The sequence below is a fragment of the Triturus cristatus genome, chromosome 12, assembly GCF_964204655.1.
Source record: "Triturus cristatus chromosome 12, aTriCri1.1, whole genome shotgun sequence".
NCBI classification, from domain to species: domain Eukaryota; kingdom Metazoa; phylum Chordata; class Amphibia; order Caudata; family Salamandridae; genus Triturus; species Triturus cristatus.
The window spans coordinates 687271715-687299701 of NC_140595.1; the positions used below are offsets into that span (position 1 = coordinate 687271715).

The following is a 27987-nucleotide window of genomic DNA, read 5'->3' on the forward strand; positions in this document are numbered from 1 at the left end:
TTGTCATCATTGAATTGAGGCATCATTTATACATTATTTACTGAAAGGAGTATCAGATGGTAACACGGCACATTAAAAACCCCCTGAGCTCCTAGAAGACCCTGCCTCACACCGTGATACACACACAGCTATTGCTCAGAGTACCGTGCAACATGTGGGGAAGGTACAGCTGAACATGCCAGTGACCTCTGCATTCCCGTAATCAGGGGTGCCTGCGTCCGCTAATGCCTATCATGTCAGTGGTGTCTCTTGAGGGGGGGCAGTTGTGCCCCGTGCCCCAGCTGTGTTTGTCCCGGCCCTCCCATCCACTTGTGCCCCACCACCACAGCTGCTGAATGTACCAGGAGGTGACACAGAAAAACAGACAGCGCACCTTGCCACACACACATTCATTTGTCCAATTACCTTTCATTGCAATGCACTGTTGTTTGCAAAAAATGTTTCAATGTCACTTTGAGTGCATGTGTGTATAGATATATATCTCACTACACGGATACAGTTATATGTAGGCATTTGCATGCAAAATCAGATTTAAACAGTCTAAGCAAATATGTGTATGTGTATATAACCTTTGTATGCGGTCCTACTAGTTGTATCCATGATCCAATGTGCCCCTGCCAATCAGTGATCGGATGCGTGACCCTCCTCTCAAAATAATCTCACTTATAGACACCCCTGTGTCCTGTCGGCCATTTAAAGGGACAGCAACCACATAACTTTACATGGCTGCCTTAATAACCCCAGCCGTGCCAGTCCTACCTCTCCTTCTAAGACACCAAGATGGTGCCCTGGACTCTGGTAAATGGGAATTGGGAAGCCCTGATGATCAGTGAATGAACACACAGTTTCCGGGATGTGCGTTGGCATTGGGCATCTCAGAAACCCCGTTCCTATCTTACAAATCCTCACAGCTAAAAAGGACAAGGTCAGCTGATGAACAGGAAGAGGATGGGTCATTGCAGGGGAGGAGACCACAAGCCGTCCATGGCAGTGGCCCCAAGACAGTTCCAGCAGGGCTTCCAGCTTGATCGGAATTATCCATAGTGTTCTACCCCACATTCTTGGGCACGATACATGGGATGGGCAGATTATCTTGAGGAGATCAATCATGGATACCCTGGTGTACTGGGACCAGCCAATTCTTTCATACTCAATTCCATCTTTTCTGCACCACTTGCTTTACTGCTGAAAACAGTTTGGACTTCTCACTAAAGTGGAGGCCCAGCGTCATGGGTTCCTCAATATCTCAGCTGAGCAAATGTTTTAGCGGTCAGGTGCCACGTACTCTACAGTCTGCGCGTCAGTTCATAGCGTCACACACCGATGGCCGTCCCAGGCAAGCGGCACTGGTCTCCCTGGTGTGGCCTGGATGCCCACCGGCGTTGAGGCCAGGCCTTTCATGTGCATTCCTATACAGTGCTTTATATATGTACACGGCCCATGGCTTGCCCCTATATCTGCGTAGCCAAAACTGAGCTAAGGGCTTCAGTGCCCTCTCCTGGGGAACGCAGTGTGCTCTTAACTGAAGGGGAAATGAATGTTCTGTTATTAGTGTTTGTACAGCACACAATCATCCGCCACTGGGGTGGCAATGCAGCTCTTCTGGTAGACTGGAGGTGATCTTGTATGTGGTCCCCGGGCTTCCATCATCAACCAGGGTCTGGTTGGGCAGGGGAGGATGTGCTGTCACTAGAGTGAGTGAGTTTGTTTCTAGGCTGGGTTAGTGTGTCAACTTCAGTTAAGTTGTAGGTGAATGTTCTGAGTCCTTGATGGGAGAAACCAGAGGGCTGTAAAACATCCTTTGTGTATCTTCTGGGAGAGTATGCAAGCATGTGGACATACAGGTGTATGAGTGTGTCTGTGACAACTGGTGCTAGTGAGTTCTGTTGTGTGCCATAACAACCAATTTGTGGCACATTTTGGGCTCTGTTGGGTGTATGTTAAGAGTTCTGTTTTAATGTGTTTGCTTGTATGACAGTGCATGGTGTGTTCCAGTGGGGAGTCATTTTGTGAGCACCGAGATAGCCAGCATCATGGTATATCTATGCTGTGTTGAATGTGTGTGTAATGTTTTGCCTAATGTGATGTGTGCCAGGTGTTGTCAGGGGCGTAACGGGGCCCCCGCAACTCTTGTGGTGTGGCAGGGTCCCATCACCGTCCACCTCAAAGGGGCCCCCTTGGGCTGGCCAGCTGAAAAAAAATAAAACACTCAGAAGCAGCAAGGTAGTTAGTTAGGGAATAGGTAATGGGGCCCCCTCATCTTACCGTGCACGGGGGCCCTTGAGGTTTTGTGACACCACTGGATGTTGTGTATGTGGCATGTGGTTAGAGACCTGTGATGTTGTGGGTGCACGGATACTGAACTGTGAGGGTGGAAACGTACAGCGTGTCCACGTGAGCATGCCTGCCCCACTGCTAGAAGGGCCTGCGCCCAACTCCAGTGCAAAATCACGCCCTTTCATCTGCCTAAAAAGCCCTGTGGGTGCCAGGGGTGGGGTGGGGCGAGTTGGGGTGGGGGGTCTAGGACAACCCGCGACCCGGGCATTCCCGGAGCTCATTCCTTATTCCCGAGGCGAGGTCTGCGATGACAGGTGGGGCACGAGCATCACTCAGTGCTGTCCACATGCTGCAGGGGGCATGGCCAGTTGCCATGGCAACGGAGAGCACATCACCAGTCTGGCCACCTCTGGAATACAAGATGCTACAGGGCTGCTGGGTAAAAAGGCGCGCCTGCCTCCCTTCACTCACCTCTTCTCTCACTCTGGCTGCTCGTCAGTCTTAAGCACTTCACGTGCAGGCGCGCAACGCCATTGGGCTGAAAGGGCTTCAGCCCCCCCCCACCTCCCCCCCCCCTCCCCATCGTGTGTGGCAGCCCGGGCTGAGACAGCTTCCTGGGCACAAACAGCCGCACCCGAGCACTTCACAGGTCTTTAAAAGACCATGTACTTGCTAACGAGGCTTTGTTGTCTTTTCACCCCTTCTTAGAGCCCCTGCATCTCCACTGTGACTACCACTGGAAGAATTCCCCCTCCCCAAAGTTTTTAGTAGCCCCCCCCCCCCCCCCCCCCCCGAAACGTGGGGCAGTGGTTCATAATGTGTGCATCAGTGAGAGAAGGCCCTCTGAGTGGTTGCAGGGCGACCCTAAATCTCTCTTCAAGTGCACAGCGTGGGTATGATACACAGTGAAAGCAGTCAGAGTGCTTAAATCAAGTTTTTAATGTAAAGAGAAAGCACGCAATCCCCAGTGCAACTGTGATACACAGTAAAAGCACGCAGAGTGCGCAATAAAGGTATAATAATACACAGTGAAAGCACGCAGAGTGCCCAGTACAAGTATAATACGCATTGAAAGCATGCAGAGTGCACAATAAAGGTATAATACACAGTAAAAGCACGCAGAGTGCCCAGTACAGGTATAATACACAGTAAAAGCACGCAGAGTGCGCAATAAAGGTATAATAATACACAGTGAAAGCACGCAGAGTGCCCAGTACAAGTATAATACACATTGAAAGCATGCAGAGTGCACAATAAAGGTATAATACACAGTAAAAGCACGCAGAGTGCCCAGTACAGGTATAGAAAGCACGCAGAGTGTGCAATAAAGGTTTAATACACAGTAAAAGCATGCAGAGTGTGCAATAAAGGTTTAATACACAGTAAAAGCACTCAGAGTGCCCAGTACAGGTATGATACATTGCAAAAGCACTCAGAGTGCCCAGTACAGGTATGATACATTGCAAAAGCACTCAGAGTGCCCAGTACAGGTATGATACATTGCAAAAGCACTCAGAGTGCCCAGTTCAAGTGTGATACACAGTGAAAGCATGCAGAGTGCCCAGTTCAAGTATGATACACAGTGAAAGCACGCAGAGTGCGCAATAAAGGTATAGTACACAGTGAAAGCACGCAGAGTGTGCAATAAAAGTATAGTACACAGTGAAAGCACGCAGAGTGTGCAATAAAGGTTTAATACACAGTGAAAGCACGCAGAGTGCCCGGTACAGGTATAATACATTGCAAAAGCACTCAGAGTGCCCAGTACAGGTATAATACATTGCAAAAGCACTCAGAGTGCCCAGTTCAAGTGTGATACACAGTGAAAGCACGCAGAGTGTGCAATAAAAGTATAGTACACAGTGAAAGCACGCAGAGTGTGCAATAAAGGTTTAATACACAGTGAAAGCATGCAGAGTGCCCGGTACAGGTATGATACATTGCAAAAGCACGCAGAGTCTTGGTATATGTCCTGCAGAAGGCAGTACACATGCAGAGAGGATGCAACAAGGAGAAATAAAGCTATTTCCCCTTGTCACGCCAGCCTCAGTTGGGTACACCATTGTGGCGCAAACCCAAGTTTACAAACTTTAGTACTTCTGGGTTTGCATCAAAATACATTGGCGGATGCACAGGATTGCTAAACAGTTGTCACACCCATGACACAAAATGATAGTAAACCGGGGCATGTCTCTTTCCTCTGTTGTGGGTCTTTCCTGAGACGGTTGCTTGGATGTGAAAGTGTTTTTCCCACATACTGTGAAAGCTTTTGATAGAGGCATAAATATCTCTGTCCTCATGTTGATGGGTCTTCTGTGATGTACTTGCATGTTTGTAACATTGCCTCTTTTTCCTCTTGATGTGGGACATTCTGTGAGTCTGGTGCACGTGTATCGCTATATTTCCCTTCACTTCTGAAGCCTTCTATGCGTTGCCACTCTGTGTGTAACAATGCATCTTCCGCCGCTTGCCGTTTGGTCTTCTGTATTGCTGGTGACTTTCTGTAACTTTGGGACTGATTTAGATCTCGGCGGACGGGTTACTCCATCTCAATGGTGGCCAATACCCCGTCCACTGAAATATAAATCCCATTATAACCTATGGGGTTTATATATTGGCGAACAGGATATCTGTCACAACGTAACCCACCCGCCAAGATCTAAATCAGACCCTTTTTGTCTTCCCCCTGGTGCTCGGGGTATTCTGAAAGCTGCTGGTGTGTTACTGTAACTTTGTATCTCCACCTTCATGCTGCAGGGACTTCTGAAAGTTGCTGGGATGTTTCTGTGACTTTTTATCTTTACCCTCATGCTCTGGGGTTTTCTGAAAGTTGCTGATGTTTTTCTGTGACTTTGTATCTTCACCCTCATGCTCTGGGGTCTTCTGAAAATCGCTGGTGTGTTTCTGTGACTTTGTATCTTCACCCTCATGCTCTGGGGTCTTCTGAAAGTCGCTGGTGTGTTTCTGTGACTTTGTAGCTTCACCCTCATGCAGCGGGGCCTTCCAAAAGCTGCTATTGTGTTTCTGTGACTTTGTACCTTCACCCTGATGATGCTGGGTCTTTTGAAAGTTGCTGGTATGCTTCTGTGACTTTGTATCTTCACCCTCATGCTGCAGGGTCTCCTGAAATCCACTGGTATACCTCTGTGACTTTGTATCTTCACCCTCATGCTGCAGGATCTTCTGAAATCCACTGGTGTGTTTCTGTAACTTTTTATCTCCACCCTCATGCAGCCGAGTCTTCTGAAAGTCGCTGTTGTGTTTCTGTGACTTTGTATCTTCACCCTTTTGATGCGGGGTCATCTGAAAGTTATTGGTGTGTTTCTGTGACTTTGCATCTCCCCCTCAGGCTGCGGTGTCTTCTGTAAATTGCTGGTGTGTTTCTGTAACTCTGTACCTTTATCCTCAAGCTGTGGGGCATTCTCTGGCCAGCTGCTTAATGCGCACCAGTGTATTTTCCCTGACGTGTTTCTTTTCCTGTTCCCTGTGTATATCAGATATGTGGACCCCTTTTTCTTGTAAATGTTCCAAGAGACTCTCTGGTAAAATAAACTGTTTGTTTATAAATATAACAGGCTGTCCCTCTTTCTTATACAGTTCAGTAATCATTTCGGTTCAGGGAGTCCTCTGTTTCTGTAAATATGAAACCCTCTGAGAGTTGTGAAACATTCGTTTTTGTTTATTTCGTGGTTTTGGTTGTAAGAGTTGTGGAACAGGAGTGATGATTTATTTTGTATTTATTTTTACAGACTTGCTCAGCTGGAGTCAGGCCAATGTAGGCCTCAGAGCGCTATTATTGTTCTGTGAGCCTCACACACAGCTTTAGATATTTGTGTATTGTAAATCACTATAAACCACACTGTGACAGACTCAGAAAGCTTGTGTCATCCTAGCCGGTTTATTGTTTCTGTGACCAGGCACCCCGGATTGGCAGCGACAGTTGCAGTTTTCTATGTTCGTAAGAGCTGTCAAATGGGTCACCCTGTGACCCTCGTCCCAGGAAAAATTGCAGTCCTACTTCTATGTTTGTGGAATGTCACGGTTTGTGGAGTTCAATATCTAGTCACCCTAATCAATCGACCGTATAGCTATTTAATACTTAACCAATGTGGTTTTATATAGCGTGCACCCGGCTCCTGACAGCGTCAGGGCAGTGTGCACACGAAACCGTACAATTACATGCACATATGTGAGCATCGAGTGAGTAATTGTGCCCCTCTGAGTCTTCAGCCCAGAAGGAGCACTGAATGAGCATTGGCTCAGGGGTGCAATCTACAAGGTTCCTCGTTAGCAGAGGCGGTGCAGGAGGAGTTCTCCATCGCCATTGAGAGTCACTGCTAGACTAGTCAAACGGACGCGTGGGTGTGGGCAGCAGTGGCCCGTGCAGGTAGGAGCGGTCGGGTTTGGGGCTATTCATTTAATTTTCCCTCGTGGTCGTCTGTCGAATACCCCCCAACCCGACTCACTGCCCCTCCGTTCTTACCTGCACGGGCCGCACCTGGGTGTGGGCCTCACCGAGATGGAGGCGTACGCCTGCACAGTGAACTATCCAATGTAGATTGATTGTTAGTGGTTGTAGTCCATCAGGACAGGACGTTGTTCTGTCTATGCACTGATGCACAAGGATATGATTCTCAAAAGTTCTCCGCCCCCGTGGCGGAGGTCCCACAGTCATGGGGAGGCCGGAATCTCCGTATTGAGAATTCTCATTGTGGAGATTATGCCCGAGTGCAGAGACTCCCCCACGACTGCGGGGGCCCTTTGTGAATCAGGCCTTATGTATTTTGCAAGGTACAATGATGTACTGCTTGGTAATACCTTGTGGGAGTGGGTTTATGAGGGACTAAAAATGTGTTGCATTTTGGGATATTCGAGATTACTTTGGATGGACTTTGTCATCTGCGTCCCAGCATGGGAGGCAAAAACTTGGCTTGGGATCGATCCGCAGATACGGCACATATTGTGAAGATTCACTTCAAAGCACATACACCTTACAGACTGTGTAGTAAATAATGCTCGAGTGCACTATTACTGCACCGGCCGGGAGGTGAAGAAACATCTCAATGTAAAAGTCTGCAATAACCTGTCGGGAATCAAACATGTGATGGTTGGGTGAAGCCCAGAACAAGACCGTCGATGCATTAGTCTTCTGAGCAACCACAACCCAGCCTTGCAGGCAGCAAGGTCCATAAAACCCCTGGTGAGGTGAGTAGATGGAGCAAATATGTTCTTCATCCCCATGTATGGCTATCTCAATGTCTGTGATGCAGCGGTGGAAGTGCATTAACAAAAATATGGAAACTGGGAATTTTCCATTTTTGAGGATCCTTTTTTAACAGACTTTTATCCAGACCAAGAGACAGAAAAATACACAAGGGAAATAAGAAGATGGAAGAACAGTGACAAAGAAAGAACGCAAGGAAGAAGAAGAGCGGAATAAAGGGGGAGAGAGTGTCTGGTGGTGGATGAAAGAGGCATGAGGTGGAATCAAGCCAACGCAGGCCTGGTATTCAGCACCCCAGACATTCAACAGAGCTGGCCACGTCCTTCTAATCAAAACTTAGGGCACCGGCATGTATTCTTTTACAAATTAAGCACTGGACAGAACTGAATCCTGTTTGGTACAGCGGAGAATAGTGATGTGTATTTATAGTGCTGTGGGGTCGGGTCCCAGCCTGTCAGTGGAAGCACTAAGAAATGTGCAAATCATTGTTATAAAATTGCATTGCACACATTATAAGAGAGGCTGACACAAATTGTGAAGCGATTCAATGTTTAAGCTAAAACAAATGCTTACAGAATATACATTTTTAATAATGCACAATCAGATTATACCTAGTGCAAACATTTTTTATATGTTTCCACTAAAATGACTTATTCCACAGATCAGCACTAACACCATTGCATTACCTTTTAAAAAAAATAATGTGTTGCCACCGGGAAGCCTCAAATAGTTCCAGCACTTAAACCATATACTGCCTCCCAAGTAGCCTTTAGATTTAGTGATTAACCAATTCCACACACTTACATTTCCTTCAGTTAGCAGGCGCCCTAGCCAGAAGGCTTGAGTCTTCTTTCACGGCCTGCCTCTCCCATGGCTCCGCACTACAGAAGCCCCCTTCCCTTTCAGCCAGAGGGACCTCAAAGTCTGCATTAACTGTTCAAGAAAGATTGTTTTTGACAAAAATTAAGGAAACTCTTTTTGTAAAATTAAAAATTGTTTGAAAAACTGTTCCCAATACATCCCGCCCATTTCAACCAATGCTGTGATTTGAAAAGAAGTCTCATTGCGTGGATATCTCGTGGGTTTTGAGGTGATGGGAAGCCTCAGTCCACAGTCATGTTAGAGGTACTGAGGCAAATAGAAGGCATGATGCATTTATGCCTCATGGGTTGTGAGGGATGGCAGCCAAATTTCAAAATGTGGATATTTGATGGGTTGTGAACTGTAGGGGATTCTCAATGCATGCATACCTCACAGGCTGTGAACTGAAGGGAAGTCTTAGTACACAGACACTTTAGTGATGGCTAACTGTATAGAAAACTAGGTAAACATATACCCCAGAGGCTGTGAGGTGACAGAATCCTCACTTCACTGTGCGCCTGTCTTGCAGCGTCTCCGGTGAAGTCAGTGCTGAATTTGAGCTCATGGTTGCAGGTGGGGTACATTTGCACTCATTTTTGGGGACCTGCACATATGTTTCCTCAACAGAATTTGAACCAGAGCAAGAGAGAGATCAACACAAATTGGGAAAGAAAGAGGAAGACAGAAAAACAGTGACAAAGGGAGCAAACAAGAAATTTGGATGAAAAAGAACCAGCAAGAGTGAGAAAAAGAGGCAGGAAGTGTCTGGTGGCGAATTAAAGAGGCATGACGTGGAATCAAGACCACAGAGCTTTAGTTAGCTCTGGCAGTGGGCTTCTGAGGGAAACATGTATTCTTTTGTGGTATAAAGTAAATTATTTGACTGAGGAGGTAAAGTAGGGAAGTTAGAAAGGCAGCAAGAATGGGGAGAGAGAAAGATATAGAAAGAAGAAAAAGAAGGAGCATGATAACGTGAAACAGAGGCGAGAGACATGGGGAAAGAGGGTAAACGAGAAGGGGGTGAATGTGTGATGAGGAAGAGAAGGAGTATGAGGGGTGGAGAAAGGAAGGTGACTGACAGAGACAAAGGTGATCAAAACAATGAGTGGGATAAAGATAGGTAGAGATCAGAGTATGTTTAGGATGGCGAGAGAGTCCTTAGAACTGGGTGGCAAAGGGAATTTGTTCTGGTGGGAGACTTTACTTGTTTAAGAGCAACAAGCAAAAATTGGTCCAAACCTCACTCAATAACATGAACCTAAATGTATTTAAACCTGAGGTTTCATCCAATGGCAGACTCTTCTGACCTCAACGTCAAGGAACACATTGTCAATAAAGCAAGGCAACCTGGTACCAGTACTATCGACTAAAAACAATGAAACCATTCCTCCCAGGAAGTGACTTCAGACCTGCTGTTTAAGCCTCTGTACTCTTGCATCTGGACAGTAGCAATGACCTGTGCCATGGTCCCCTGCACTCCTCATTGGTCCTCTTATGGACACAGTGTATGTCATAGCACACCTTGCTGAGTGCCTGGAGAAATGTGACACCATCACCACTATTCTGATGTAATTTCACTTGCTTCACCTTCCAGCTCACACCATCTCCAAAACCAGCAACATCATCTCCAAAACCATCAGGACCGTCAACCCGTAGATCCGGCTGCCAGGCTCACCCCCTCTGGTGGCTCTCGGCACCCCCAGCCAGGACCCCATCTGAATAGTAAACAAGAAGTGCAACAAAAAAAGAGGCAACAGGCCTTCTCCATATATGCATCAGGATTTGAATCAACACCCCATATCCATCAAGACCACCCCAACCCTGCTCCTGTGCATCTCTTTAAATAAAACTACCTTGTGGCGACGTAACTAACAGTCCAACCCACTTCCAGCATCCAGCTATCCCTCCAATCACTCATTGACTAGATCTTTGCCTTTGACCCTGTACACAACTCTGCTGCCTTTCGGCTTCGTTTGCGCAATACAAATACCACATACATTACATAAATACAGGCTTCTTACCAAATCTTTCAAAACAAATCAGCGCTTTGGAATGAGGCCAATAAACTACAATGTGAGGTGAGTACAGAACATGCAGACAGGTGCTCTGACACCAGGAAAGCCCAGTGACACGAGGAGAAAATCCCTCCTGGTGCCACTGGGCCTTCCGGAAGACTGGATCCAGACCAAAATGTAAGATATCCACAGAAGATAAATGTGCAAGCAATAAATATAAATGGAAATCATTTAGAGAATCTGGCATGGATTTGTCGCACACCCTTGCCATTGTCTACAACGTCTTTGGATATGTGATTTCATGACAGTTTTTATCAAAAGACATATACAACCTAGTACCCTCCTGTATGTGCAGCTGGGGGGAATCATATGGACAGTCCAAGGCACATGATGTAGATCCAGGGGGTCCAGTGTTTAGGGAAGCCACTGGCTCTATAATCCCCTTAATCATTGTCTTTCTATAATTCCCTAAACTACCTGCACTATAGTGCTCTATAATTTCCCCATAGACTTGCTACTTTGAAAAGTAACCCTTTTTCAAAACTAACAAGGGGGTGATCTCAATCTTTACCCACTTAAATTCCTTGTGAACAGTACTACTACCTTAACTTTATGTACGCGAGTTTTTTTGCCGGTTGGCATTAGCCAAGCCCTTTTAATTTTACTAAAGTCATATGTATAATACACCTTGTCTAAATTAACAGCAGGTAACAAGGATATTGCCCAGCGCTCCTCTCAGACCACTTGTCATCCTCTCAGAGCCCTTTCCAGTGTTACTTCTTATGTATAACCATTCATTCAACGCAGTTCTCTGAGATAATGTAAAGTATAGTTTATAAGTCTGATTTTCAAATAAAACAGATTGAACATTCAATTCCAGACTTTCAATTCAAAATATATCTCCTTCGTTCACATCAAACTGTAATTCCAAAGCAATAATAGACATTAAACTGAAATTTCCAAGTAGTAACAGCTACAAGAGTAAGTAATGGAGGAAGCAAGGTTAGGAAAAATGTGAGAGACAGAGAAGTGCAGTGCAAGTAATGAGTAAGGGTGGGTGGTAAACGCCGCTCTGCCGGCAGAGTTTGTGGAGTTTTCCCACTCCGCGCTTCGCTTGGAGTGTGGAGTTCTTCATAAACTCCGTCAACCACCAGCTGAGCGGAGTTTACCAGCGTGCACTCACCCCTAGAGTTGAACAGTCTTTCAATGTCCATATCATTAAGTGAGCTTTGCTTCATTTAAGCTTATTTTGTAAACAGGTTGCACTTGCTTGCCACAGAGTGCCTGGCAACGATTGTTGTAACATTCCATGGATACGTTCTTGTCTCAATTTTGCGCACTACACACGTTCTGTTACACGGTGTGTCATTTTATTCAGGAGGAGAATGGGGAGGAGGCTTCAGAGCAAGGGGCAAAAAGAGGCGAGGCTGGGAGATCTAAGTGCAAGACCCACGAAAGTGCATTTGTGAGCTGCAGCTCCCGCTGAGCACTGACCATCGCACTGCTTTGGGCCCAGACACTGACTGCGCAGAAGAGGCAGGATTTCCCCCAGCTGTATGCAAACCCCAAGGCTTGTGGCTCAAGCGCCTACTTCTGGCAGATCAGACCATATTTCTGTTCTGACATCCCTGCATGGCTTCAGTTTATCCAATCCCTCAACCAGCACCCCTTCCTTGTTGGTGTCTCTCTGGGACGCTGTAATGCCGCATCATCTCTGCAGGCTCCAGGGGAACCCTGACACGTACTGAGGACCCAAACCTGCAGCCCCTTTTGGAGACCCTGGAGGACAGATCGGCCTTGCAGACGGAGTGGACGGATGCCTTCCATCTTCACTCTGGATAAGTGAGTGCAAATGTCGCTTATATGGTCTTATAACTCTGAGAAGACAACAATCTGGGGTGACCCTGCAAGCAGGGCAAATTTCCAACACCGGTAAGAAACATACGTATAGGGGTAAAGTTGGTAGCGCACTGCACCTGTCTATCAAGAGTGGGCAGGCATAAGGGCAGGTGGGTGCCATCAGGCATACCTTGGCCCTTAAGTGACACTGGTAAAAAGAGGCCTCGCTTCCTCACGCAGCCCCTTTGCTGTCACAAGAGGACAAAACCTCAGCTTTAATTCCATAGGGGCGGCTCTCCTTGCATAGTACCTCAGAAAGTCCTGAGCAAGAGTCTTGTCCTGCCTGGTGCCCTCTCCCCTCAGGTGCTCGCTGAATCCCCAGCAACGCTGTTTATTTTGGCCCAGCAGTGCTGCCTGCTGAACATTTCCACCTCACTGCAAAGATAAGCCAGTGCCGTCAAAAGTGCTTATTTCTCCTCTCTGTCTTTTCTTCGGCCTGCAAATGATGTAAACAGAATCCTGGGCTGTGGGTGGCACCCGCCACACCTCTAGCTAGCCAGGCATGTCCAAGCGGAAAGTGGCTGGCACCTTGTGTGATCTTGGCACAAAGCGGGGTCATGCTGACTTGGTGAGCCTCAGCGTGCGGTGGTAACAGTTCCCGAAATGAGCAGTTTGTGAAACAACCAAGAGGCAGTTTTCTTGCCTTTGCATCGTTTTCTGCTTGTGTTTGACTTGTCTTATCTTCATGCCTGAAAAAGCATTTGTATTCATTTCTTTTCACTTTCAGAGTCCATTTAAGGGACATAAACTGTTTTCCAGCCCAGCAGCACCTATCATTATCACCTTTGCACGCATAAATAAAAACTTCGGGGTGGGCGAGCAATACTCCGCCCTCTGCGGAATTTGGCGGGGGTTTTCTGTAACTGTGGAATTCTGCGGAGTGAAACTCCACGAGCTCCGCCCAGGCCTAGAAAAAATGAGCTACAGAGGCAATGGCCAAGAAGATGGGAATATGATACTGTGTGCACTTCCAGATCCAGACCACCCCCAAAGCCTCTGTCTAGAATTTGACTTATATTCCTGTTTATGTGTCTTCATCTTCTTTCAATCTCTTTCCGCCTTTCCCTTCTCCCTCCTTCAACCACTTTCTTTCTGCCCTTTCTCTGTCATTCTTAGTTACTCTTTTATAACTCTCTCATCATTGTCCTATCTTTCCTTTGTTGGTCATTTCTCTTACATTTCTCCCAATTATTAATCTTCAGTCATCTTTCTGTCTTTCCTTTTCTTCTTAATGTCCCTTTCTGCCCCTTTCTGTCCCTTTAAGCCTCTTTCTCTCAATTCACTGTTCCTTTCAGTTTCTACTTTTAAGGCGCTTTCATCATTTTTCTGCCTCTAGCCACCGCTCCTTTCTCTGTCTTTTCATTCTCTTTCTGCCCTCCTCTTTTTGTCTCTTTCAACTTCTGACTCTCTTTTTTAAGCCTCTTTTTGTCCCTGTCCTTCTATTTTTCTTCTCTTTTCGTTGTCTCTTTTATGCTCTTTCTGGCTCCTTTTTTTAATCTTTTCTTTCTATTTCCGCCTGTGAGTCTTTTTATTTTCCAACATTGTCTTTTTCCCATTGCACCTCCCGTTATCTCTCATTCACAGGGACGGACTAGAGAACCAAAAGCACCCCTGGTAAAAATGTCCAAACCAGACCAACTCTCGGTATTTCGTCATGCAATCTCTCTTTTTCCATCTATCCATTGTCTCTCTATCCTTCTCTGTGTCTCTCTCTTTTGGTTGCATTTCTGAATTAATTTAAAACTTGTAATCCACGTATACAACAAAAGAAGCTGAAAATAGTCTCAGTTTGAAATCCTGAGCATAAAATAACTACTATTTCAACATCCGTACAGCATTCATACCAAGCTGCCCCAATGGTTTGACCAGCGACAATAAATATATCATAAAACAGAGAAATGTAGACTCATGCGAGACTTATGAGATATTCATGAGCTAAAACTATGTAAAGGAAAGAAAGAAAGAAAGAAAGAAAGAAAGAAAGAAAGAAAGAAAGAAAGAAAGAGTAAGAAATGGGTTGTCTAGTTGGCAGAGGTAGGTACCATTGTTCAGATAGGGACCCTTGCTTCTAGTCAGGGTAAGGGGGAAACACACTCTAGATAAGCCCTGCTCACCCCCTTGGTAGCTTGGCATGAGCAGACAGGCTTATCCTCAAGGCAATGTGTAAAGTATTTGTACCAACACTCACAGTAATACAGTGAAACAACACAAATGGACACCACACCAGTTTAGAAAAATAGAATTTCTTTATCTAAACTTGACAAGACACAAAAAAGACAAAAATCCAACATACACAGAAAAAGTCTTTCAGTAAAAATGTCTTTTAAAGATGTTGCCACAAATAAACTTGTAGACTTTGTAGTCTTTCAAAGGTGTTGCAAAAATAAACTTGAAGCCTCTGTATTTCTTTATGCGAAAGAGTGATAGGGCAAAACAGTCCTTGACTGGTAGTAATTTATGGGCCCAATCATGGTATTACAACCGCATGTTACTTCGGCACCGACGGACGATGCCCCTTCTGAACCCTTTAATACTCTCCCATGGCTGCCTCCGGGGCCAGCGACAAAAAGGATACGCCCCCAACTGCTCAAATCAGTGTCAGAGAAAAGGGAGCCCTGGTACTGCAACTCTCAGTTATGCCGGTACGGGCCGTAATCAGGACAAGAGCGCAAAACAGTTCCCAGCAGCACCCCCACATGGCAGCTTGAGTGCCCGGCTCTGAGCGTTACCTGGGAGATGAGATGAACACCGGCTCGAGGCTCTTCAGGACTCTGACTCGCCGATCCTCTCTACGCTGCACGGGGGTAGCTTCTTCCTGGTGGAAGCGCAGCCCCGCTCACTCGGCAGTGAAGTTGACGTCCTGCTGGGCAGCTCAGCGTCGGAGGTGTCCCAGTTGCTAGTAGATGCCTCGCAGCTGATCTTGCTCCTGCCCGGCTTCTTCCTCTGACGATTACGATTTGGCTGACGACTCGGGCCAGCGGCGGTGACGGCCTCTCAGTGGATCGCGGCTTCGGTCAACTTCCCAACTGTCCACAGCTGTGCACCGACACACACGCACAGCGTCGCGGAGACGATCTTGGGGAACAAAGCACTCTCGGGAGATGCAGGCTTCATGAAGGGTACACGCTGTGCCCAGGCACACGCACACAGCTTTGCCGAGATCTTGGAAACGTTGGTGTTCCTGAGTTTCCACAACAGGAGGCCAGTGTAAGTCAGCCCCAGAACTCACATCAAGGGCCGTCCTTATTCTTAGTCTCTTCCGCTCATCTGCTCGGCGAAGGTTCCTCTTGATTCCAGGATGATCTAACGTTCAGGGGTTTCAGCTCTAATATTTATACCCCAAAATATCTTTGTTCTCTTTGTGTAAGGGGTTCTGAACCCAGTCCAAACCAGTTCTGGGTGCACTCTGCCCGTGCACAACTTCTGCCTTTGTCAGTTTGGGCCAGGGTCTTCAGACACACTGCAGGAGGTGGAGCCAGTCTTTTGTGGAAGTCAGGCACAGCCCTAGTCAGGCACAGGTGCTACTCCTCCCACCACTCCAAATGCAGATTGGCCTATTCAGCCTAGGGCTGACTCACCCAGATTCCTGGAGCCATGGCACTTCCCCAGCCCCTGTCACTTCCAAAGCAAGACAGTCAATCCCCAAGAAGGCAGAGGCACACAGGAATGTTGGACAAGAAAACAGTCACTTTCTAAAAGTGCTGTTTTCAGACACATAATTTAAAAACCACCTCCACTAAAAGGTGTATTATTAAATTCTGAGTTCAGGCATACTAAACTCCATCTCTCATATCTTATCCCTATGGGAAGATATTCTTGTAAAATGGTACACAGCATTCTCCTTTCTGTCCTATGGGCAAGACGGCCTTTCAATTGTGATAAAGCGAAATTGTCAGTATTTCACTATCAGGACATGTTACACACATCAGTACATGTCCTATCTTTCACATACAGTGCACCCTGCCCAGGGGGGTAACTTGGACCTGCTTTAGGGGTGTCCTATGTGCACAGAAAGGGAAGGGTAGGGCCTGGCAAGTGGGTGCACTTGCCAGGGCGACATGGCAGTTAACAAACTGCGCACAGGCACTGCGGTTTCAGGCCTGAGACCTCTTTTAGGGCAACTCATGTGGGTGGCCCAATCAGTGCAGCAGGCCCACTAGTAGCATTTGGTTTACCAGTCCTGGCACACTCAGTGCACTTTACTAGGGACCTATTGGTAAAACAAATATACCAAAAATGGATAAACAACCACAATAACAATTTACAAAGAGAGCATATGCACTTTAGCACTGATCAGCAGGGGTAAAGTGCCCAGAGTCCTAAAGCCAACAACCACAGGTCAGGAAACAAATGGGAGAAAGAAGCAAACAATTTGGGGCTAACCCTGCAAAAAGGGCCAAGAAAGAAAGAAAGAAAGAAAGAAAGAAAGAAAGAAAGAAAGAAAGAAAGAAAGAAAGAAAGAAAGGCGAGCACCCTACAACTAAGGACCAAATGAAACCCGTCTCCGATCCTACTCACCCCAACAGTCACAGGAGCTGTGTAACTGGGATCTTAATTTATCCCATACATCCCATAAGCCAGTCATCGGAGAACAGGGCATGAAGTTTTCTCCCTATCAGATGGCATTCTCTCTGCTTTCCCATACCTCTCTATTTTCCATCTCTACCTTCCTCCCTGTGCCTGCTGCGGTCAACCACAGGAGCTGGGGAAAGTGACAGAGACACCAGTAGAAACCTCGTGCCCTAAAAAAACGTCCTCCAAGGATTCCAGCTCACCAGGGAAATGCCAGGAGCAATAAAAGGCCTTTCCAGCCCTGCTCTTCCATTTACCTCACCTCTCTCAGACTCATCTTTCTTAATCTCGCCTCTCCATATCCATCCTCACCCCTCTTTACCTCTCTCTCATCCTTCTCTTTACATGACCACTCTCTAACTCACCTCTATCTCTACTCATCTCCTGCACCCTCCCATTTCTCTTACGAGGAGTTGGTGGTCACTGTCTAGCCAGAGAAGTATACACAGAGAAAGATGACTGGGAGGAAAAGACAGGGGTAGAGCATTAAGTCAGTTAATATAAGATTTCATCCCGTAGAGTGGAGATTATCTAGATAGAAGTGCTTTGATGTATCCTGAAGTTAGTATAAGATTTCATCCCGAAGAGTGTAGAGAATCTAGATAGCAGTGCTTTGATGTATCCTGAAGTTAGTATAAGATTTCATCCCGTAGAGTGGAGAGAATCTAGATAGCAGTGCATTGATGTATCCTGAAGTTAGTATAAGATTTCATCCCGTATAGTGTTGACAATCTAGATAGCAGTGCTTTGATGTATCCTGAAGTTAGTATAAGATTTCATTCCGTAGAGTGTAGAGAATCTAGATAGCAGTGCTTTGATATCTCCTGAAGTTAGTATAAGATTTCATCCCGTAGAGTGTAGAGAATCTATCCCGTAGAGTGGAGAGAATCTAGATAGCAGTGGTTTGATATATCCTGAAGTTAGTATAAGATTTCATCCCGTAGAGTGGAGAGAATCTATCCCGTAGAGTGGAGAGAATCTAGATAGCAGTGGTTTGATGTATCCCGAAGTTAGTATAAGATTTCATCCCGTAGAGTGGAGAGAATCTAGATAGCAGTGCATTGATGTATCCTGAAGTTAGTATAAGATTTCATCCCGTATAGTGTTGACAATCTGGATAGCAGTGCTTTGATGTATCCTGAAGTTAGTATAAGATTTCATTCCGTAGAGTGTAGAGAATCTAGATAGCAGTGCTTTGATATCTCCTGAAGTTAGTATAAGATTTCATCCCGTAGAGTGTAGAGAATCTATCCCGTAGAGTGGAGAGAATCTAGATAGCAGTGGTTTGATGTATCCTGAAGTTAGTATAAGATTTCATCCCGTAGAGTGGAGAGAATCTAGATAGCAGTGCTTTGATATCTCCTGAAGTTAGTATAAGATTTCATCCCGTAGAGTGTAGAGAATCTATCCCGTAGAGTGGAGAGAATCTAGATAGCAGTGCTTTGATATCTCCTGAAGTTAGTATAAGATTTCATCCCGTAGAGTGTAGAGAATCTATCCCGTAGAGTGGAGAGAATCTAGATAGCAGTGGTTTGATGTATCCTGAAGTTAGTATAAGATTTCATCCCGTAGAGTGGAGAGAATCTATCCCGTAGAGTGGAGAGAATCTAGATAGCAGTGGTTTGATGTATCCTGAAGTTAGTATAAGATTTCATCCCGTAGAGTGGAGAGAATCTAGATAGCAGTGCATTGATGTATCCTGAAGTTAGTATAAGATTTCATCCCGTATAGTGTTGACAATCTAGATAGCAGTGCTTTGATGTATCCTGAAGTTAGTATAAGATTTCATTCCGTAGAGTGTTGACAATCTAGATAGCAGTGCTTTGATATCTCCTGAAGTTAGTATAAGATTTCATCCCGTAGAGTGTAGAGAATCTATCCCGTAGAGTGGAGAGAATCTAGATAGCAGTGGTTTGATGTATCCTGAAGTTAGTATAAGATTTCATCCCGTAGAGTGGAGAGAATCTATCCCGTAGAGTGGAGAGAATCTAGATAGCAGTGGTTTGATGTATCCTGAAGTTAGTATAAGATTTCATCCCGTAGAGTGTAGAGAATCTAGATAGCAGTGCATTGATGTATCCTGAAGTTAGTATAAGATTTCATTCCGTAGAGTGTTGACAATCTAGATAGCAGTGCTTTGATGTATCCTGAAGTTAGTATAAGATTTCATTCCGTAGAGTGTAGAGAATCTATCCCGTAGAGTGGAGAGAATCTAGACAGCAGTGGTTTGATGTATCCTGAAGTTAGTATAAGATTTCATCCCGTAGAGTGTAGAGAATCTATCCCGTAGAGTGGAGAGAATCTAGATAGCAGTGGTTTGATGTATCCTGAAGTTAGTATAAGATTTCATCCCGTAGAGTGGAGAGAATCTATCCCGTAGAGTGGAGAGAATCTAGATAGCAGTGGTTTGATGTATCCTGAAGTTAGTATAAGATTTCATCCCGAAGAGTGTAGAGAATCTAGATATCAGTGCATTGATGTATCCTGTTGCAGCGAGAATGTCACTTATGAAGAGCGGCAGTTATTTATGATTACGGGGATTAAGGTACAATTTTAAGAGCCATCTGAATATATCTTATTTAGTATTATGCGCAAACCCACTAACACCCACCGAGTCACCTTTTTTTGTCTTTTGTACAAGGGAGGCACAGGCTGTTAAACGTTGAATTCCTAGTAAAATTGTTGCTGTAAGACACCAAATCTAAATATAAACACAATAAAATGGCCCAGGGCAATGCTTGTTCGTTTTCTCTTTTAGTACTATTTGGCTGGGTGATGCCAGAAGCTTGAGCTTTGTTTACCCCTTTATGAAAGTTTAATGTATAATTTAGAATAGTGTTGCATCAAAAGGACTCAAATTAGGTAATACATTTAAAGTTTCTCTGAATATTGGGCCCCAACATATGACTTGGCCGCGGCCTCAAAGATCCTTAAGATCGCCTTGGTGATCAGAGACACCGTGTTCGCTGCTTTAACCTATGAAGCGCTGCTGTCAGGTGTGTTTATCCAGCTTCTTCTGTAAAAGCACAAGACTACAAGTCACAGAATGCTCTAGGGTGCCACCGGAAAGCCCAGGACTAGATCAGTGTCCATGATGCTAACATTGAGGTGAGGTGGGACCAGCCTGTTTCGAATCTCCTTCCGTGTCTTTTTTGCATGATCACCAGTGTCACCTCATTTTGCGCAACTCATTGCTACTGTCCGCACCTTTTGCCTTGTAGCTGAAATTTAAATCCTTGTAGCTCAAATTTAAATTTAATGTATTTGTACGATTAACAAAAACCATTACAAATCTTCTAAAAACGACATTGACTAGCGAGGGAGCTGACTGCATATCCTTTACAGACTGCACACGAAAGCTGTCGATGACAGTCAAGACAAAGCTTTCTATTGCCACCTTGAGATTCTTTACGTCCATGTGAAGCAAATGTCTAGGAATAAAAGCTGCACATAATCCAATTAAAACACGCATGTTGGCACACACATATTAAATCATGAGCATCGAGACATACGAATCAGTGCATACTGGTCTGGAGCTATGCTTCGCCAGGTGGGAGAATGCTCCCCCAAAGTGTGTGAAATGAATATAATGCCTTGTCGCTCTTTATTGCCAACTCTCCATTCCTGACCGTCCTTGTCTCTTTCCAACTCTCTCTCCCCCATGCCACTTTCCATCACGCCCCTCCCCTGTCACTTTCTGCCCTGTCTTCTTTTTCCTTCCTCTCTTCTTCTGTTCCGGATCCCACCTTTGACCTGCATGCTACTGTCTCAGTGAGAAAACCTTGCTTCCCTTCCTCTTTCCACCAAAGTATTAGTTGGGACAATAACTATGTAAATACTGTCCCGTAAGTGCATGCAAAGAATTCACCGCATGTCCTCGGGGACACCATTGTATTCCCCTTTACTCTCTCTGGTTGGATGGCCCAAACGGGAACACTATTACACAAACAGCGTGCTTCATACGTGGACATCTTGTGGCATTACAGAGATGGAGTCCCTTTTTGAGGACGGGCAGCTTAGACCATTCCGCAATCTTGTGGATGAATACGATCTTCCCCCGGGGCAGTTCCTGCTTCACCGCCAACTACTAGATAGCTACCGGCCATACCAAGACCTCGCAAAGGGGGAACCGCACACGCATCCAGTTCTTCACACGCTTCTACACATGGGAGCGGGCGCCATCTAACTACAGGGCTCTATAAAGCCATACGAGAACTGACTAATAAACCACTAGAGACCCTGCGGGCCACATGGGAGACTGAAATTGGGCGCGCGCTTCACGAGAAGGAGTGGGAGAGGGCCCTGGAGTACCCCAAGAAGAAACGCACGCCTTAAAAACATTCAATATTACATACTCCACAGGGCTTATTTAACACCAGCACGCCTCCAACGATTCTACCCCGACACGCAGTTCTTTTGCCCCAGATGTCATGCGCAGGATGCAGATTTCCAACACATGTTCTGGAGCTGTTCTATCATCCAAGTTTTTTGGCAACACATTCACACTGCTCTGGGTGCCCTTACAGGGATTACCTGCATGAACGCATGGGAGGCCAGCGCCCTAGGTATATTTCGCACACGCAAGCAACACAAGATGCGAACTCGCTTTCTCTCCCTGGCGGTGCTATTAGCCAAACGCAGCATTGCCATGCACTGGCGTTCCCCCACTGGCCCTGCTTGCGGCTTGGGTGGGAGCTACACACAAATGGGCGGCGGCGGCGGAGGAGACATTGCGAGAGGAGGAGGTGAGAGGGGTCCGCAAGAATCCTATCTCCATGGAATGGGCCATGTTATTATATCGTTTCAAGCAGTTAACCCCAGGCGAGGACCCTAAAGACGACACATCCACATTGCCAGCCCTGCAAGCGCAGTCTCACACCTTGACCCAAACCCTAACCGACCAACCCCGTAATATACCGCTGACATGATCGCATACAAAGCAGCATTCTTGGGTATACTATCACAGTTGCAGGTCGAACCTAAGAGGAGGTGCAATCGCGAGTCATAGAGGCGCCGCACCCATACGACAGTTTATGCACTCGTCTGCGAGGACCGGATATGAACTTCCATGCCCATCCCCTAGTTTATACCTGTGTTACACCCCAGTTCAAGTGACATATTATATATCAGAGCCCATAGGGTACACACATCGTGATATATTTGATCGTTTGTTTCCCTTGCTGACTCTCCACCTGTCTATGCAGATGATACGTGATGCCGCATATTGTACTATATGGCGGAACTGCTCGATGGATCTGTATAATGTACAGTATATAAAATTTGAAAATGTCAATAAAAATATGTTTTAAAAAACTGTGTAAATACTGTCCATTTATGCCTTGTGATTACAATAACCAAGTAATGTGTTTTTTGTAAACCATGTGTTACGCAAGATAAACTGTGGCATGTGTGCGCCATAAGCAGGGCCGGACTGGCGATAGCGGCACAGGCATTTCCCCGGTGGGCCGCCAGGGTTCAGTGTACTCAATAAGGTGTGAAAGGTGCTCAGGTCGGCCGGGAGGGACAAAGACCATTCGCACAGCTGAAAGGGGCTAGCCCCTTCAAATGTATAAACGCTTTCTATTGTACAAAGGCACTCCTTCCCTTCTGCACAAACTGCCCCTTGTGCACTTTTTAGGTCTCGTCTAGCGTTGTAGCGCATGCGCTGCTCGCTCTGTGAGACATCTTGTCATCGAGCAGATTTTGGAAGTGGAGTGGAAGCTCCGCCCATCCTTTTTATTGGCGCGCGTCATCCTTTATATTAAACGCTCGCTTTCTATTTGAAGTGAGGCTTGTTTGTTCTCTCCCTGTCTCCTTTTCGGATCGCCCACCTGGACTGGATTGTTTCCTTGCAGCCTGACATGGTCTCTTTCTGAAGTCGGTAAGCACTCTTTTAATTGTATTTTCAGTGCGGTCCGCTTCGGCCATGCTTGTTTCTGTATATAATTAGGGCGAACTTAAAACTGACCCAAATGATAGGAGGATTATCAAGGATGACCCGAGGACTGACTTTCCAGCCGTTCTCCCCTCGCTTGCAAATCTATAGAACACAGACAAAAGGGGCAGTGACCTATGGAGCCGAATTATGGGGGCATACTGCCACCAAGAGCATGCAGGTCACTGAGAATAACTTTGTTAGGCAACTGACAGGCCTCCTGTCTAGCACCCCCCTCCTACCCCTTAGACTCGATCTAGGCCTTAGACCAATTACAGAAGAGTTGGGCCTTAAGCCCCTAATGTACTGGAGAAAACTTTGGTCCACACCTGAACTATCTAATTACAGATCTGAGCTTCAGGAGATCTTGCGGCTTTGTAATCCCGCACGGATCCCTTGGCTGAGATATATCAAACAAACTTGTGAGGCATTAGGTAGACAGAATCTATGGTCGGACCCTGAAAACACCTGCCCCAGAACCTCACGAAAGTCTCTCTCCAAAGCCTATCACGAGTATCACTTATGCGCTCACATTGTTAATACTGAGGAGAAGTCTTTAACGGGAAAATTTTTGGGGTCAAAAGACTCATACCATCTAGAGCTTGTATATGATAACATAGGCCCCCCGCTTACTAGAAAGCTTTTTATGCAGTGGCGTTTTAGTACCCTCCCTCTTAAAGTGCATACTTCTCGCTGGACAAGTACCGAGACTACATTACAATGTCCAGCTTGTGCCCACCCGAGGGAGTGTGACTTGCACATAATATTCTTCTGCCCAGCATACAGAAGAGCAAGGAATTATTGGCTTGTTCCACTGCTTAAGAACTTGGGTTTTAGGCGGTATCTTCCCGCATACAGGATTTTAAAAAGAGATTTGTCGGCCCCAATTGTATTTGCAGTTGCAAAATTTTTAACAGCAATGTGGTACAGTCGTAACCAATGTAGTAAGTTATTATCAACCGAATGATTGTTTTATATTCTGGTCAATTGTTTGTAATTTATTGTTTTTACCATCTATCACAATTTTAATATATTGTAATTCTTTTATGGTCCAAGAGACCGAAATAAAGATAAAGAAAGGAAAGGTATATAATTATTATCTCGCAACGGCTCTCTGCGAGCGGGGTGGGATTACAGGGCTATGTGTGTTTTTGTATTTCCATCCCGAGCGCCGAGTGTGTGAAGGTCTCCGGCGCCTGAAGCTAAGTGCGCGCCCTGATGCTGATGCTCATCCTCGGACTCCGAACCTTTCCCGCGCAACCACAGATGCAGCTGCTTCCTTCACCATACATAGGGGCTCTCCGATCGGGACTGACTGCAGTTGAGGACGAGTGGGGCTCTTGAACTCTTGCCCCTCCTTCCTTATTACGCCTCTCACCGATCTTTCCTTGATCAGCATTCCATAAGTTTACACCCCTCCTCTCTTCTCACTCACGATTGTCCCTTTTTGTAGGGCTTGCTTCTACTACAACATAGAATTATTCCCAATTACATTATTTACAGATATGGAGCGCTAGGGCCCTGCCATTTTAAGCGCCAGGACACTGCACAACAACTTAGTTCAACTGTATTGGCATAGTGCTTTCTTACCGCTTCTGAGGGTTAAACTGCTATCTTTTTTTATTTCAATAAGTATTACTAAGCTTTTGTGTAAATGCAAAACAAACAGGAAAAAAAAACTGATCTAGACAGTATTACTGAATAAAATCACAAGGGGGCATTATAAAAAAAGGCATTTGAGGCAATAACGCTTATGTAGAAAGTCTATAAACTCCCAGCAAGGCTGCACACAAGATGGCAGAAGATGTTCAATATACGGCCTCATACAAAGTGTAACAACCCTTGGTGAATGCAATGCATAAGTATTGTGATGAAGTGATTTCTGGGTGGTTCACATGTAATATTTACATTGCTCTTTATAAGTCTGGGGAGGTTGTGAAGCACCTCAATTTGCATCACCCCCCCCCCCCCGTAGAGCATGGTTTAAAGGTTGTTGTTTGTGGTTTGCCTATATGGAGATGATGCATGAGGTCTGACAACGAGCTGGAAGCATCTATAAAAACAAGCATTTGCAATGCAATAGGTCTCGCATTTATGCGAGTTTGAGCTATTGACATTGCAAATGACAATGCCTTTTATTTTTGTTTTTAAAACATAAATAAAAGGCATTGTCATTCACAATGCCAATAGCTTAAACTCGCGTAAATACGAGACCTATTGCATTGCAAATGCTTGTTAATCAATGCACACACAGACCGCCCTCTGGTCTCCAGAGCCGCCCTCATCATTGTACACAGGCCGACCTCACCCAGCAGCGGCCTTTCTCATCGGCGCAGGAGGCGACCCATTGAATATAGGATGTTGCTCTCTCCTGTACACAGGCTGTTCTTTTTCTACAGGCTGTTCCATGTATAAATCAGGGTTTCTCATGTGCACAGGGCGCCCCCGGTATACCAGTTGTTCTATGTACGCCCGAGGCTGCCCCTACCTCATCCTGACAGCTGCCTTCTGCTCCTGCCCTTGGTCCCGCGCCCCGTTCTCAGACTGTGCCAAGGATCCCGGAGTTTACCCATAGCTCCAGGCCCCAGGAAGGACCCCTCATCCACAACAAGCCGCCAAAGAACCCAATACTAGGATATTTTACGGAGTATTTATAAATCACGTTTTTAATTTTCTCAGCATCTTGGCGCTGCCGGCTGTCTCTTGGATACTCGCTAGAGCGCACCCCACTAACAGTGGGTTTCCTTGCTGGGGGAGACCGACCGGGAGGGGGGTCTTTCCAAACACCAGTGTGTGCGGGACGGGCGGGGGTGGACAGTGGGAATCAGTTTGGGCTCGTGGGGGTATCTCTCTTGTGTGTCGGATGTCTCTTCTTCACGGTCTGCCCATGAACACGGACTGCCCCTTCTACACAAACTGTCCCTTAGAGACTGACTGCCCAAGGTACGCAGACTGACCCTTGCACACAGTGTGCCACTTGAAAAGAGGTCACCCTTTTGAAGAGACTGTCGCGTGCGCACAGGCTGCCCTTGGCACACAGGCCGGCCGCCCTCGGCAGCCTACCTCATTTGCATACGAGGTCAGCTGTATATAGATTGTCCGCTGGACACGGACTGCCCCGTGAACACGGACCAACCTCGGTGTCCCTGCTTGTAGGCGCCATGTACACCATGAAGGATCGATTCGAAACCAAGGCCTACACCCATCTCGCCACACCCTACATGGCATAGCATGCCTATGTAAGCAAGCGCGTCGGTGCTCCATGCAGTGATAGCGCTATCTACATATATATAAATGATGCAATACAAAGCCCATGCTGTCCCAGGCGTGTGCAGAGAGTGTTCGCAGGTGGTCCTTTGCACACAGGCCGCCTCGTGTACCGCGGCAATCCTCATGCACAGACCGTACCCTGCACCCTGCTTCATCCCGACAGGCGCCGGCGGCCAATGCACTTGAACATCAAGCCTCCTGCTCAGACTGCGCTCAGGCGCGCGCCATGGCGGGAGGGCTGAACCCCACACCCCAGAAGGGCTCCTCCCCAACTCACACCCAAAGCAAACAAACAATCCAACGAGCGTAAGAAGACATTTTATAAAACAGCATCTCAAACAAACAAAGAATGCATGAAGGGGTGGGCATTAGAACATAGAAATCACCTCCTCCCCCGGCCCCGGTCTATAAAGTGCACCCTGTGAAGTCGCCTCAACCTGGCAAGGTCCTTGTGGGCTCCGCAGCCCTTTCATGCCCCAGCGCTCTCTCAGCTGCCACAATGCCCATGTGGGGTCCGTTCAGCACCCCTAGAATGCTCAGGTGTTCTACCCTCAATCTAAAAAATACCACGCATGCTTCATTTCCCCCTAAAATGCCAATGTGTTCTTGATTCACCCCATAACATGTCCGGGGTGCTGGGCAGTGACCCTTCGGTGACTGGATACCCATCTTAGTGATGGGCACCCAGAGCCACTGCGCCCACCCGGTGGGGTAGCAAGAGTGGCTGCGTCACCTCGTGGTCTTGTAGTACAAAACAGTCAGTCATGTTGGTAAAGAGGGTCCCGACGCCACTGCACCGACTGCACTCTGGATGTCTACGCCTCTGCACGCACCAGCAGCGCCTCACCCTATGCGTGCACCCCAATGCCCATAGCCTCTAAGGCCAGCCATACAGTGCTACCACAGAGCGCCATTCCTAGTGCTTACCGCACTTTTTGCCCACTTTGTACCCTCTTCGTCATTCCCCTCACTAGTGCCCCTTGGGGTACCATGCAGGTTAGCTCCCTACTTCTCCGTGCAGTGCCATCGTGTCCCCTGCAGTGCCCCTCCGGAACCAAATATGGCAACCATGGCATGCAGTGCTCCGTCTGACTACACACAGGACAGCATGCAATGCCCTACCTCTCAGCAGTGCACTGCAACCAGTACCCTACTCCGAGCAGCTCGCCCGTCATAGTGCCAATCTCCATTCCTGGCAGAGGCCGCCCTCCATCGCGAGACTACCCCCAACAGTTTCAGTTGCAGTGCGTAATTTCTGTGGTTCCGCTGGCAGTGTTGCCCCCCCCCCCCTCCCCGACTTTGCAGTGACCCCTACCTCCGTCTGAACCTAGGCAGAGTCCTCCAGCTCCCCACGCGGCACCCCTTGCAGCGCCCATGGCAGCGCCCCACCCCCTGCCAGCCACCTGCAGTGCGCAGTGCCCGGGGCTCACCTGGCAGCGCTGCCCCTCTCTCCGCTGTCAGCTCCTCCAGTGCCTCTCAGCTGCTGCTGCTGCTCAGGGCTCTCCTCCCCCCGCCCCCTCCCCACCCGTCCCCGCAGATCTCGCGAGCGCCCTCCCTGCAGCACTCACCCCGCTAAGAAGCATGGGGGGGGGGGGGGGGGGGGGGAGGTTGGTACGGAGAGAACAGCACAATCCGAGATGGAGGAGGCGGATGGAGATAAGAGAGAGGGAGAGACTTGGGAAGGAGGGGCACAGGAGGGAGGGGGCGAGAGACAGGAGGGGGACTGGAGAGACATGAGGAAGACGGGAGACATAAGGCGTGAGGGATTGACCACGGGCATATAAACTACAGGAAGGTTTGGGGAGAGTGGTGTGATGGAGGGGCAGGGGGTAATCACGGAAAGACACCGGCGGAGGGGGAGGGCGGTGAGGGGGGTTGAGAGAGGAGAGGACACGAGATCAGGAGTGCAGAGGGAATACTAGAGAGGCAGGGTG

The 27987-nt window shown here is 47.0% G+C and overlaps 1 protein-coding gene across 4 annotated transcripts in view; it reads right to left on the reverse strand.

The window, feature by feature from the left end:
* ACHE (acetylcholinesterase (Yt blood group)) overlaps window positions 1-27635 on the reverse strand; it is a 152546-nt gene extending 124911 nt beyond the window's left edge. Inside the window, exon 1 of one of the 4 annotated variants that reach the window (XM_085638175.1) lies at window positions 27484-27635. The gene's annotated coding sequence lies outside the window, so the exon portion shown is untranslated. Of the gene's footprint in view, window positions 1-8305; window positions 8430-27175; window positions 27322-27368 lie in introns of those variants that run through there. The other 3 variants (XM_085638177.1, XM_085638178.1, XM_085638179.1) reach the window with 3 other exon arrangements.
* Window positions 27636-27987: the final 352 nt, after the last annotated feature.